This window comes from Oncorhynchus gorbuscha, linkage group LG02 (genome assembly GCF_021184085.1).
Source record: "Oncorhynchus gorbuscha isolate QuinsamMale2020 ecotype Even-year linkage group LG02, OgorEven_v1.0, whole genome shotgun sequence".
In the NCBI taxonomy this organism is placed as follows: Eukaryota; Metazoa; Chordata; class Actinopteri; order Salmoniformes; family Salmonidae; genus Oncorhynchus; species Oncorhynchus gorbuscha.
The window spans coordinates 102,768,847-102,782,361 of record NC_060174.1 but is presented as its reverse complement, the minus strand read 5'-3'; the positions used below and the strand labels follow the sequence as shown (position 1 = coordinate 102,782,361).

The 13,515-nt window shown below is 45.9% G+C and overlaps 1 pseudogene; it reads left to right on the top strand.

Annotated features, from left to right (window-relative positions):
• Positions 1-13,115, top strand: part of LOC124014551 — a 181,734-nt pseudogene extending 168,619 nt beyond the window's left edge.
• The last annotated feature ends 400 nt before the right edge of the window (positions 13,116-13,515 follow it).

The following is a 13,515-nucleotide window of genomic DNA, read 5'->3' as shown; positions in this document are numbered from 1 at the left end:
TGAGGGGGGATACCTGGTCAGTTGTCCAACTGAATGAAAGGGGGGATACCTGGTCAGTTGTCCAACTGAATGAAACGGGCCGGATACCTGGTCAGTTGTACAACTGAATGAAAGGGAGGTACCTAGTCAGTTGTACTACTGACTGAAATGCTGGGGATACCAGGTGGTCAGTTGTCCAACTGAATGCTGGGGATACCTGGTCAGTTGTCCAACTGAATGAAGGGGATACTGGTCAGTTGTCCAACTGAATGACTGGATGGGATACCTGGTCAGTTGTCCAACTGACTGAAAGGGGGTACCTGGTCAGTTGTACAACTGAATGAAAGGGGGATACCTGGTCAGTTGTACAACTGAATGAAAGGGGATACCTAGTCAGTTGTACCAACTGAATGAAATGGGGATACCTGGTCAGTTGTCCAACTGAATGAAAGGGGGATACCTGGTCAGTTGTCCAACTGAATGAAGGGGGATACCTGGTCAGTTGTCCAACTGAATGAATGGGGGATACCTGGTCAGTTGTCCAACTGACTGAAAGGGGGATACCTGGTCAGTTGTACAACTGAATGAAAGGGGGATACCTGGTCAGTTGTACAACTGAATGAAGGGGGATACCTGGTCAGTTGTCCAATTGAATGAAGGGGGGATACCTGGTCAGTTGTCCAACTGAATGAAAGGGGGATACCTGGTCAGTTGTCGAACTGAATGAAGGGGGGGATGGGAACAATCCACGTCTTCAGAGCCCGGGGAACAGTGGGTTAACTACTTTGCTCAGGGGCAAAACGAGGAGATTCGTTTTGCTCAGGGATTCGATCCAACAACCTTCCGTTTATTGGACCAATGTTCTGTGTGAATATATGTGTAATGTGACTGGGTAAAAGAACAATTCAGTGATATAACTCACATGTTCATGTGGGCTGAAGTAAATGAGTAATCACCATGGAAATAATGAGAGAGAGAGAGAGAGAGAGAGAGAGAGAGAGAGAGAGAGAGAGAGAGAGAGAGAGAGAGAGAGAGAGAGAGAGGTCTGGATTCTGTCAAATCAACAGTATGGTTATGTCACTGTCACCATCTGGTATCTGACACTGGTACTACACTGAGTACTAGAGTACATCTGTTGGTCTCACGTTTGATTAAACAACCAAGCTTTGTTTCCCAGCACACGTGTGAAGGATTTTTTCCCCTCCATGTCTACTTGACTCAGCTCCGTCCTCTTCCTTTCCCCTCGTGCAGGTATGACAGTGAGGGACGTCTGACTAACGTCACCTACCCGACGGGAGTGGTGACCAGCCTGCACCGGGAGATGGAGCAATCCGTCAACGTCGACGTGGATCGCTCCAGCAGAGACGATGCCGTCACGGTCATCACCAACTTGTCCTCTGCGGAGGCGTCCTACATCGTGGTGCAAGGTAACTAACAATGTCACCCCCCCCCCAACAAAAAAAATATAATTCTCATGAAAAAAATATATTCTACGAATTGGAATTTTCGTCATGATGCTGCCCGACAAGACGGCCCCTGATCCCAGAGGTTATTACAGCCGTTTAGCGGGGAGGGAGAGAGAGCAATAGAGAGCGGATTTCCCCACTGACCCACGGGGGTGTGACAGAAAATAAATGCCATTTCATCTGTACGTCTGGAAACGACTGGGGTCGTGAGAATAAGAATTGAAGAGATTGATATGAAAGTCTACCCTGGGGGGTAGGGGGGGGGGGCTCGTAAAAGAGGGCAAACTGACTTGTCTACCTCTAACTGCACACTTTATTTCAATCTGATGTGGGAGTTCTGACTGAAATGGCGTCTCCAAAGTAAATCGGTCTTTAAAAGGATCGCAGATAAGTTTACTTCTCCTGTTTCAAGGAGATAAATTTGAGTTTTGAAAGATGTTAAGAGCTGGTTTTGAGTTACTCTTGTTTTTGTTAGACGTGTTTCCAAAGGTTTTCCTCGTGTTAAACTCCATGGATTATTTTTGTTTCCAGATACCCTTTTTTCGTCCGTGATCTCGTTACTGCCTGGAAATGGAATAAAAGGCTCATGTTCTGCATTTGGCTGAGAGACTAAAAAAAAAAAACCTCTTATCTTTGGTCATGTCGTTCTGAGAGAGGAGACTTGTTATTGTCTGGGAGTAAAGTACACACATCCAGAGACCACGTTTCCTCTAATGCAGAGCATTCAATCACATCAAATGGAATCTCTGTAATAAAACATGGCTTTTAGGGTCTCACTTCTCTTATAGTGTGTGTGTGTGTGTGTGTGTGTGTGTGTGTGTGTGTGTGTGTGTGTGTGTGTGTGTGTGTGTGTGTGTGTGTGTGTGTGTGTGTGTGTGTGTGTGTGTGTGTGTGTGTGTGTGTGTGTGTGTGTGTGTGTGTGTGTGTGTGTGTGCGTGTGTGTGTGTGTGTGTCTGCGTGTGTATACGTGTGTCTGCTGCTCCCCCTGCAGACCAAGTACGGAACAACTACCAGTTCGGTTACAATGGCACTCTGCGGGTGTCGTATGCCAACGGCATGGGCCTCAGTTTCCACACAGAGCCCCACATCCTAGCCGGCGCAGTCAGCCCTACGATTGGTCGGCGTAACATCACTCTGCCCACCGACAGCGGGCTGAATTCCATCGAGTGGAGGATGAGGAAGGAAGTGATCAAAAGTAAAGTGACCATATATGGCAGGAAGTTGAGGGTAAGATGGAGTGCTGTGATGCCAATCCATTTCTGGAGGTTTTCTTAATGCAGCTTGTTGTCTGTCAGACTAAAGGCCATCTCTGTATGATCGCATGTGTCACTGAAGAAGAAAAATAGAGCTACAATATACAATTTACAATGTTGTATTTAAATATATATACAGTGTATTCAGACCCCTTGACTTAAAAAATCTATATACTTTACAGCCTTATTCTAAAATGGATGAGGTACCTGTGACTAATGTAATGTCCTTCCTCTCTCTCCACAGGTATCTGTGACTAATGTAATGTCCTTCCTCTCTCTCCACGGGTACCTGTGACTAATGTAATGTCCTTCCTCTCTCTCCACAGGTATCTGTGACTAATGTAATGTCCTTCCTCTCTCTCCACGGGTACCTGTGACTAATGTAATGTCCTTCCTCTCTCTCCACGGGTACCTGTGACTAATGTAATGTCCTTCCTCTCTCTCCACGGGTACCTGTGACTAATGTAATGTCCTTCCTCTCTCTCCACAGGTATCTGTGACTAATGTAATGTCCTTCCTCTCTCTCCACAGGTACCTGTGACTAATGTAATGTCCTTTCTCGCTCTCCACGGGTATCTGTGACTAATGTAATGTCCTTCCTCTCTCTCCACAGGTACCTGTGACTAATGTAATGTCCTTCCTCTCTCTCCACAGGTATCTGTGACTAATGTAATGTCCTTCCTGTCTCTCCACAGGTACCTGTGACTAATGTAATGTCCTTCCTCTCTCTCCACAGGTACCAGTGTCCTTCCTCTCTCAGGTATCCGTGACTGTGACTAATGTAATGTCCTTCCTCTCTCTCCACAGGTACCTGTGACTAATGTAATGTCCTTCCTCTCTCTCCACAGGTATCTGTGACTAATGTAATGTCCTTCCTGTCTCTCCACATGTACCTGTGACTAATGTAATGTCCTTCCTGTCTCTCCACAGGTATCTGTGACTAATGTACTGTCCTTCCTGTCTCTCCACAGGTACCTGTGACTAATGTAATGTCCTTCCTGTCTCTCCACAGGTATCTGTGACTAATGTAATGTCCTTCCTCTCTCTCCACGGGTACCTGTGACTAATGTAATGTCCTCTCTCTCCACAGGTATCTGTGACTAATGTAATGTCATTCCTCTCTCTCCACAGGTATCTGTGACTAATGTAATGTCTTTCCTCTCTCTCCACAGGTATCTGTGACTAATGTAATGTCCTTCCTCTCTCTCCACAGGTATCTGTGACTAATGTAATGTCCTTCCTCTCTCTCCACAGGTATCTGTGACTAATGTAATGTCCTTCCTCTCTCTCCACGGGTACCTGTGACTAATGTAATGTCCTTCCTCTCTCTCCACGGGTACCTGTGACTAATGTAATGGCCTTCCTCTCTCTCCACAGGTATCTGTGACTAATGTAATGTCCTTTCTCGCTCTCCACGGGTATCTGTGACTAATGTAATGTCCTTCCTCTCTCTCCACGGGTACCTGTGACTAATGTAATGGCCTTCCTCTCTCTCCACAGGTATCTGTGACTAATGTAATGTCCTTTCTCGCTCTCCACGGGTATCTGTGACTAATGTAATGTCCTTCCTCTCTCTCCACAGGTACCTGTGACTAATGTAATGTCCTTCCTCTCTCTCCACAGGTATCTGTGACTAATGTAATGTCCTTCCTCTCTCTCCACAGGTATCTGTGACTAATGTAATGTCCTTCCTGTCTCTCCACAGGTATCCGTGACTAATGTAATGTCCTTCCTCTCTCTCCACAGGTACCTGTGACTAATGTAATGTCCTTCCTCTCTCTCCACAGGTATCTGTGACTAATGTAATGTCCTTCCTGTCTCTCCACATGTACCTGTGACTAATGTAATGTCCTTCCTGTCTCTCCACAGGTATCTGTGACTAATGTACTGTCCTTCCTGTCTCTCCACAGGTACCTGTGACTAATGTAATGTCCTTCCTGTCTCTCCACAGGTATCTGTGACTAATGTAATGTCCTTCCTCTCTCTCCACGGGTACCTGTGACTAATGTAATGTCCTCTCTCTCCACAGGTATCTGTGACTAATGTAATGTCATTCCTCTCTCTCCACAGGTATCTGTGACTAATGTAATGTCCTTCCTCTCTCTCCACAGGTATCTGTGACTAATGTAATGTCCTTCCTCTCTCTCCACAGGTATCTGTGACTAATGTAATGTCCTTCCTCTCTCTCCACAGGTATCTGTGACTAATGTAATGTCCTTCCTCTCTCTCCACAGGTATCTGTGACTAATGTAATGTCCTTCCTCTCTCTCCACAGGTTTCTGTGACTAATGTAATGTCCTTCCTCTCTCTCCACAGGTATCTGTGACTAATGTAATGTCCTTCCTGTCTCTCCACAGGTACCTGTGACTAATGTAATGTCCTTCCTCTCTCTCCACAGGTACCTGTGACTAATGTAATGTCCTTCCTCTCTCTCCACAGGTATCTGTGACTAATGTAATGTCCTTCCTCTCTCTCCACAGGTACCTGTGACTAATGTAATTTCTCTCTCTCCACAGGTATCTGTGACTAATGTAATGTCCTTCCTCTCTCTCCACAGGTATCTGTGACTAATGTAATGTCCTCTCTCTCCACAGGTATCTGTGACTAATGTAATGTCCTTCCTCTCTCTCCACAGGTTTCTGTGACTAATGTAATGTCCTTCCTCTCTCTCCACAGGTATCTGTGACTAATGTAATGTCCTTCCTCTCTCTCCACAGGTATCTGTGACTAATGTAATGTCCTTCCTCTCTCTCCACAGGTATCTGTGACTAATGTAATGTCCTTCCTCTCTCTCCACAGGTTTCTGTGACTAATGTAATGTCCTTCCTCTCTCTCCACAGGCCCACGGCAGGAACCTCCTCTCCATTGATTTTGACCGCAACACTCGCACAGAGAAGATCTATGACGACCACCGTAAGTTCACGCTGAGGATCATGTATGACCAGCAGAGCCGTCCGGCCACCTGGCTGCCCAGCAGCAGCCTGGCTGTGGTCAACGTGTCCTACTCCCCCACCGGACGCCTGGTGGGCCTGCAGAGAGGCAGCATGAGCCAGAGGAGCGAGTTCGACACCTTCGGACGCATCCTCTCACGCACCTTCGTGGACGGCAAGGTGTGGAGCTTCAGCTATCTGGACAGGGTGAGGCATTCTGATACACTACTGGGTGTGTGTGTGTGTGTCTCTGTGTGTCTGTGTGTCTCTGTGCGTCTGCGTGTCTCTCTGTGTCTCTGTGTGTCTATGTGTCTCTGTGTGTCTCTGTGTGTATCTGTGTGTCTCTGTGTGTCTCTGTGTGTCTCTGTGTGTCTCTGTGTGTCTCTGTGTGTCTGTGTGTCTCTGTGTGTCTCTGTGTGTATCTGTGTGTCTCTGTGTGTATCTGTGTGTCTCTGTGTGTATCTGTGTGTCTCTGTGTGTCTCTGTCTGTGTGTCTCTGTGTGTCTCTGTGTATCTGTGTGTCTCTGTGTGTCTCTGTGTGTACTGTTAGTTGCCTGAGAACAAAGTGCCAGACAGTTTTCCACTCTTGCCTGTCTCTGAGTTTTGTTGTTTATGTTTTTCAAGGTGTCCAGACTACAGTACAGAATCAAACAGTAAATATGCCTTTTTTTCCCCATCTCTCCTCAGTCCATGGTGCTGCTCCTCCAGCAGAGTCAGAAACAGTACGTGTTTGAGTTTGACACCTCGGGGCGTCTCAACTCTGTCACCATGCCCAGCATGGCCAGACACACCATGTCCACCCACGTCTCCGTCGGCTACATCCGCAACATCTACAACCCTCCCGAGAGCAACGCCACCGTCATCCACGACTTCAGCGAGGACGGACGACCGCGTGCCACCTTCTACCTGGGCACGGGCCGACGCGTCATCTACAGGTACGGCAAGCTGGCCAAGCTGTCTGAGGTTCTGTACGACGGCACAGCCGTTACGTTCGGCTACGACGATACGACCGGCGTATTGAAGATGGTCAACCTGCAGAGCGGGGGGTTCTCCTGCACCATCCGTTACCGGAAGATAGGCCCCCTAGTGGACAGACAGATGTATCGCTTCTCTGAAGAGGGCATGGTCAACGCCCGCTTCGACTACACCTACCACGACAACAGCTTCCGTGTGGCCAGCATCAAGCCTGTGATCGGTGAGACGCCCCTGCCCTTAGACCTCTACCGCTACGACGAGATCTCAGGCAAGGTGGAGCACTTTGGCAAGTTTGGCATTATCTACTATGACATCAACCAGATAATCACCACGGCAGTGATGACCCTCAGCAAGCACTTTGATGCCCACGGCCGCATCAAAGAGGTGCAGTACGAGATCTTCCGCTCGCTCATGTACTGGATGACAGTGCAGTATGACAGCATGGGCCGGGTCATCAAGAGAGAGCTGAAGATCGGGCCGTATGCCAACACCACACAGTACCGCTATGAGTACGACGGTGACGGACAGCTTGTCGGGGTCAAGGTCAACGACTGGTCCACCTGGCGTTACAGCTACGACCTGAACGGCAACTTGCACCTGCTGAACCCTGGGAACAGCGCCCGCCTGCTACCGCTGCGCTACGACCTGCGAGACCGCATCACCCGCCTGGGCGACATGCAGTACCGCGTGGACGAGGACGGCGTCCTGAGCCAGCGCGGCGCCGACGTGTTCAACTACAACTCCAACGGGCTGCTGGAGCAGGCGTACAGCCGCACGCCCGCGGGGTGGAGCGTGCGTTACCGCTACGACGGCCTGGGCCGCCGCGTCTCCAGAAAGACCAACAAGGGAGAGCACCTGCAGTTCTTCTACGCTGACCTCAACTACCCCGGCAGGATCACCCACGTGTACAACCACTCCGGAGGGGAGATCACCTCGTTCTACTACGACCTGCAGGGTCATCTGTTTGCCATGGAGGTGACTGGAGGAGAGGAGTATTACATCGGCGCGGACAACACGGGCACGCCGCTCGCCGTGTTCAGCAGCAACGGACACATGGTCAAGCAGCTGCAGTACACTGCCTACGGGGAGGTGTACCACGACTCCAACCCTGACTTCAACATGGTGGTGGGCTTCCACGGAGGGCTCTACGACCCCCTCACCAAGCTGGTGCACTTTGCCCAGAGAGACTACGATGTGCTGGCAGGCAGGTGGACTGCTCCAGACCATAAACTCCTACCTAAGATCGGCAAGGACCCCGCCCCATTCAACCTGTACATGTTCAAGAACAACAACCCACTCAGTGATATGATAGACATCAAGAGCTATGTGACAGGTAACAATGATTTTTGTTTGTTTTCCTTTATGACCTGTTCTTACAAACCCAATCCATCAGGTGATTGTGTTGTGACATCTTGACGTGTTTTGAATTCTATTTTGCAGACGTGAAGAGCTGGTTGGTGATGTTTGGTTTCCAGCTCAGTAACATCATACCAGGCTTCCCCAGACACCCCATGGATTTTGTTGACCCACCTTATGAACTACTGGCGAGCCAGGACTGCGAGACGGCTCCGGTGAGTCATTTATAAAATACATATTTCACCTACTGATAACTAAGACTACACAGGCGAATCTCAATGTAATTCATGTTAATTCATTGAAATATAACAGTCTGGCCTGACTCTCTACTGTCTCCAGCTGATCACCGGGGTGCAGCATGCAGTAGAGCGCCACAACCAGGCCTTCATGGCTCTGGAGGGGAGGTTGCTCAACAAGGAGCGCCGGACCAAACAAGACAAGCCTGGCTACTGGTTCGGCACCAAGATCCCCATCGTGGGCCGGGGCATGATGCTGGCCATCAAGGAGGGCCATGTGATGACTGGTGTATCAGGCCTGGCCAGCGAGGACAGCCGTAAAGTGGCCCAGGTCCTGAACAACGCCGTCTATCTGGAGGGGACCCACTACACCATAGACGGGAAGGACTGCCACTTCTTTGTGAAGCTGGGCCTGGCTGACAGTGACCTGCTTTCTCTGGGGCTGAGTGGTGGGAGGAAATCCCTGGAGAACGGCGTTAACGTGACTGTCAGCGGACGCTCTCGCCGGGGTGTCACTGTGGAGATCCACACGGTGGCGTTGTCCCTGAGTGTACGTTACGGCCTAGCGGCTGACGTGCTGGAGAAGGAGAGGGGTCGCCTGCTAGAGCAGGCCCACCAGAGAGCCCTGTCGGGGGCCTGGATGAGAGAGCAGCAACATCTGAAAGAGAGCAGAGAGGGAGGGAGGCTGTGGGCAGAGGGAGAGAGTCAGCAGCTCCTGGCAACAGGGAAGGTGCCAGGCTACGATGGGTACTATGTGCTGCCTGTGGAGCAGTACCCAGAACTGGCAGACAGCAGCAACAACATCCAGTTCCTCAGACAGAACGAGGTGGGCAAGAGGTAACAGAGCTCCGCCCCTTTGACACTTCTTCTCCTAGGGAGAGTAAAGGGGGTTTCCCTGGCAGTGCTGCAGGGGCATCTTGAGAGGACACGATCTCACAAAACAGATGTCTTGCTGAAGGTTAAAACAGCGCCTGAATGAGTTCAGACAATGATTTAGAAAAAGCACCCTTAACTACTAACGATAAGGAACTTACTTTTTTAAGAGGGGAAAAAAAGGGATTTTGGAAAAACTAGAAAATCTTTTTACATTTTTTTGGGGGGGGAGGGATTGGTATTGATGCCAATGAGGAAAAAGTTAACTGCTTTCAAACATCTAATCAGACGTACTCAACACAGCACAGACAATGGCAACCCAGTCAAGGCTTTTCTTTCTAATGGCTAATCAACTCTTCAACTGTCTCAGACCGCTGTCTGGAGAACAAAGAGCCATCATAGCCATGAACAATGTTTAAGGACGCTCAGTTGTTCTTCATTCAAAGTACATAGTAATATATGGTTTAATTGAACAAAGACAGATATTGAGGATGTGACATGTATGTAGATTTGTATGTTCCCGTGCAGTAGACTTTGAAATAAGACTTTCACTTGTTGTTGACTGCCAAGATCAGTCAGGAAGCCCTCTCTCACTTAAAAAATAGAAATGGACTCAGAATGCTATTTATTTTAATCCGTTTTATTTTTCTTGCTCTTTTTCTTTGCACTATATGACAATCATGATGAATTTGTATTGAGGAAGACATTATTTTCTTTTTTTGTAAAATATGAAAGTATTCTTGATGTTTGTTTTTGATTTAATATTTGCAGCCCAAGACAACATGTTACGGACAATGTGGTGTATGTCGTGTTTTGATATTGTTTACATTTTTTTTTGTCTTTACAACTGTGAAACCTGTTTCCTTACACATTACCAAGTTAAATGTGTACATTCATTCAGCAACACAGATCCATGTCCTGAAAGCGGTCTAATTTGTACATTTCTCATAAGAAGAGACTTTACTATTGTTCTGTGAAAATCCCTAGAAGAGTGTCTACTTACATTTATTTATTACATTTGATTGGTCAAACTCGAACCTTTTACATTTGATTGGTCAAACTGGAACCTCCCCTTTCAACACGGGAGCTTTTTTTTTTTTTTACCTAGTAACCACACCCAATATCTGTAAAACGTATATTTTCACTGTGAAGAACCACAGTATGGATGTCAATATGTACATGAATAGGTATCATGAACCATTCTTTACACTAGGGTGAGGATTATGTGGGAAGTTTATCAGAATAAACTTGGTTTTTCATGTTGCATGGGCTGTTCTTTTCCCTCTTTCGGCAAGGAGCTGTGGTTCGACGTGCTTCCCTGGGGACAGTGGTGGACTAACTTCCACTATTTTTATCATTAGCCTAAACTTTGAAAATTGCGAATAAATCAAAGCAAATTAATCTGCCAAATGCTGAGTGGCAGGTAAAATTGGCTTCCTTGGTAATGCTGAGGTAAATTAAGATTAAAGGCGGGTGTTGTATCATTCCAATTGAGATCATTGGAGGCAAACCACTTCCTGTCAGCTGCAGTGGGTTCTCATGGCTCCCAAGCTATTTTTACAGGTTTAATTATCACCTGCCAGAAGAATCTTTGAACCCTGACCTCTGCCGTATAAAGACTGACTGGAGTACAGCAGTGATGTCGAGAACGGTCCGGCTCCAAGCTAACAAGCATCTGTAATCATTAACATCCCCATTTGCATATCAGCCTGAGGGCCTCCATGACAGTAAAATAATCTATAGAACATGGGGTCAGGACAGATACTCAGCAGGTCATAATGTTCTGGACGAGTTGCACCTCATGCAGATCAAACTCACTGCTCCCTGTCTAAAGCCTCATCAGTGGCGGTTGGTGACGTTTATGATGAGGGAGGACATTACATTTTTTTATGAGCATGGCCTCATTTCTATTACAGCATATTGGATGACTGTCGCTCATATTCCATTAACCCAGTTCAATGTAACATCAATAGGTTTAGGCTACTACATGATACTCCAATTACCCTGTACCCATCATGAGGTTTCTTCAACCCAACCTATGAATGAAGGTTTACAACGTAGGTGCACACAGGTTGAAAGAAAGATTTGAGATGACAGACAGTGACACGTGTACAAACAGTGACACATTCAATACCAGATTGCACACTCTTGCCTGCATCTAGCTGATCTAGGGTGTAGTCATTAGTCTAAAAGTTGCAAACGAAAGTTTCTATTGGACAAATTCAGGTATGTTTATCCCCGTTTTGCTTCCGTTTAAGAAACATTTTTCAACAGAATCGGCGGAATGAATACACCCCTGATCACACGAAAACAGTTTACTTTCATAGCCACATACAAGCAGCTCGTTGTATTCCTTCAAGCCGTCTACACGCTTTCCTCCTTTCACCTTTTCCCTTCTCTTGTGAAAGTCAATGCACAACACATCAGCTTTCTGTGACCAGGCAAGAAAACCTTTCCAAGCAAAACCATTCGCTCCACTCAACCTACATCGTTGTCACCATGTTAGCTAAAGTAATGTTGTAGTCAACATAGCTAATAGAGCTAACATGTTAGTAAACCCACTACAGTCATACTGTAATGTGACATTGTACACTCAGTAAGCAGTTTAGCAGTTACACCGGTGGGCCACAGTGGCAATACATTTGTAAAACTGAAAGCTTATCTTGACTTGGAAGAGTTCCCGTGTTGGATAGTCATAGCCAGCTAGCTAATATAGCATCCTTCTGTTTGAGTAATTATCTCTTAAAGCATTTTCAGGCAGTTAAATGTTGAAGAACATTATTTATAAAAAGCTATCTATTAATATGTTTTTTTTAAAACACTAATTTGTTTACAAGCATGATAGTTGTACTTTTAGTTTATGGTTGACGTAGCTCGTTGGCCATTAGCCAATCGACCGTTTCTCAACGAGTTCAAAGCACGTGAATGCATCCAACTGGTATTTACGAATTCACAAGTGGTAATCACCACCTTCCCATTTGGTTACGAATGCAGCATTAAACGCAGGCTGTGACCTGAAAAGTTGCGAGTTCGAAATTCCAGTTGAGACTTTGGTTTTCCAACATTCTTAACTAATCACATTTTTAAGTTTATAAGTTTATAACTTTCTGACTGAACAGCTTTCGGACTAATAAATGAAACGGCTGGCACAGTGGACTAGACACTGGACAGAAGGTCATCGGTTCTAATCTTGATGATCCTCTTTCTCAAAAATGTATATATTTCAGTGTAATTCACATTTTTATTTTAAGACAAATATTGAAAGCCTCGAGTCAATGGTGCTACCTGTCAATGATTTTAGAGGGACGGTTTAAATGGTTTGATAATCCAAATCTGTATACGCTTGTAAGAGATCTTGATACATTATAACACGTCCCAAAATACCTCCAGAGGTGGTCAGGAAAATCTTTATTTGTTTATCTTGGCAAGTCAGTTAAGAACAAATTCTTATTTACAATGACGGCCTACCAAAAGGCGAAAGGCCTCCTGTGTGGATGTGGGCTGGGATTAAAAATAAAAATATAGAACTAAACACATCACGACAAAGGATCACAATCAGTTATCGTCTACAGTTAGTTCTAAAGATGTGGGCACATTCAGAATGTGGACAAGATCAGGACACATGTTAGCACCAGGTGTAAAAGGGGCTTAGATCTGAACTCACAGAATGACTGAAATACAAAAGACATACAAACACTCTCTGGCCCCACACTCAGCCCACATGTGAGAGCTTTAAGCCAGTGAGGTGAGGAGCACAGCCCAAAATGAGTTGTGCAAACAGCCACCTGACTAACGCACAGCTAAAAGGCACATATTTACATGTGTTTAGTATAGCTAACTGTAAAACTGTAAACCAGCTATAACTGGTTTTAACTGTAGCACCTCCTTTGACTAGTCTGTTGTTTGAATGATTTAACTTGTTTTTTTTGGGAAGTTCCTTAGTTACCTTACATAGTTTTCTTTACCATGAAAAGCAAATATTTGTTATTATTGACTGAAAGAGAAACTTGAGTTTCCTACATCTCCAATCTGAAAAACTAACAACAATTAAATGTCAACTGTTATTAATTCAACTGATTACTCATCCTTTATTGAGACATTTTTCTTTGGTGAAGACGTGACAAATCTTTTTTTAAACGAAAGTTTGCTTTAATACTTTGAGTGTTCCTGTTTTTCTTTGGCATATGACGTACAAAGTCAAGTGTGCAACAATTTAGCGAGCATAATAAAGTTACCACAAAAAAGAGACGGAAACAGGAAGTGAAAAATCAGTTGAAACTCCCAGAGGGTTGTACACGGTCTTGACTAGACAGAGTACAGTTGTGACCGGAAGTGACTTCGTAGCCGGTTAGAAGAGTATTTAGCTAAACCTTTTCCTAACTTTAACCTAATTCTCCTAACCTGCTACGTTACTTCTCCTAACCTGCTACGTTACTTCTCCTAACAT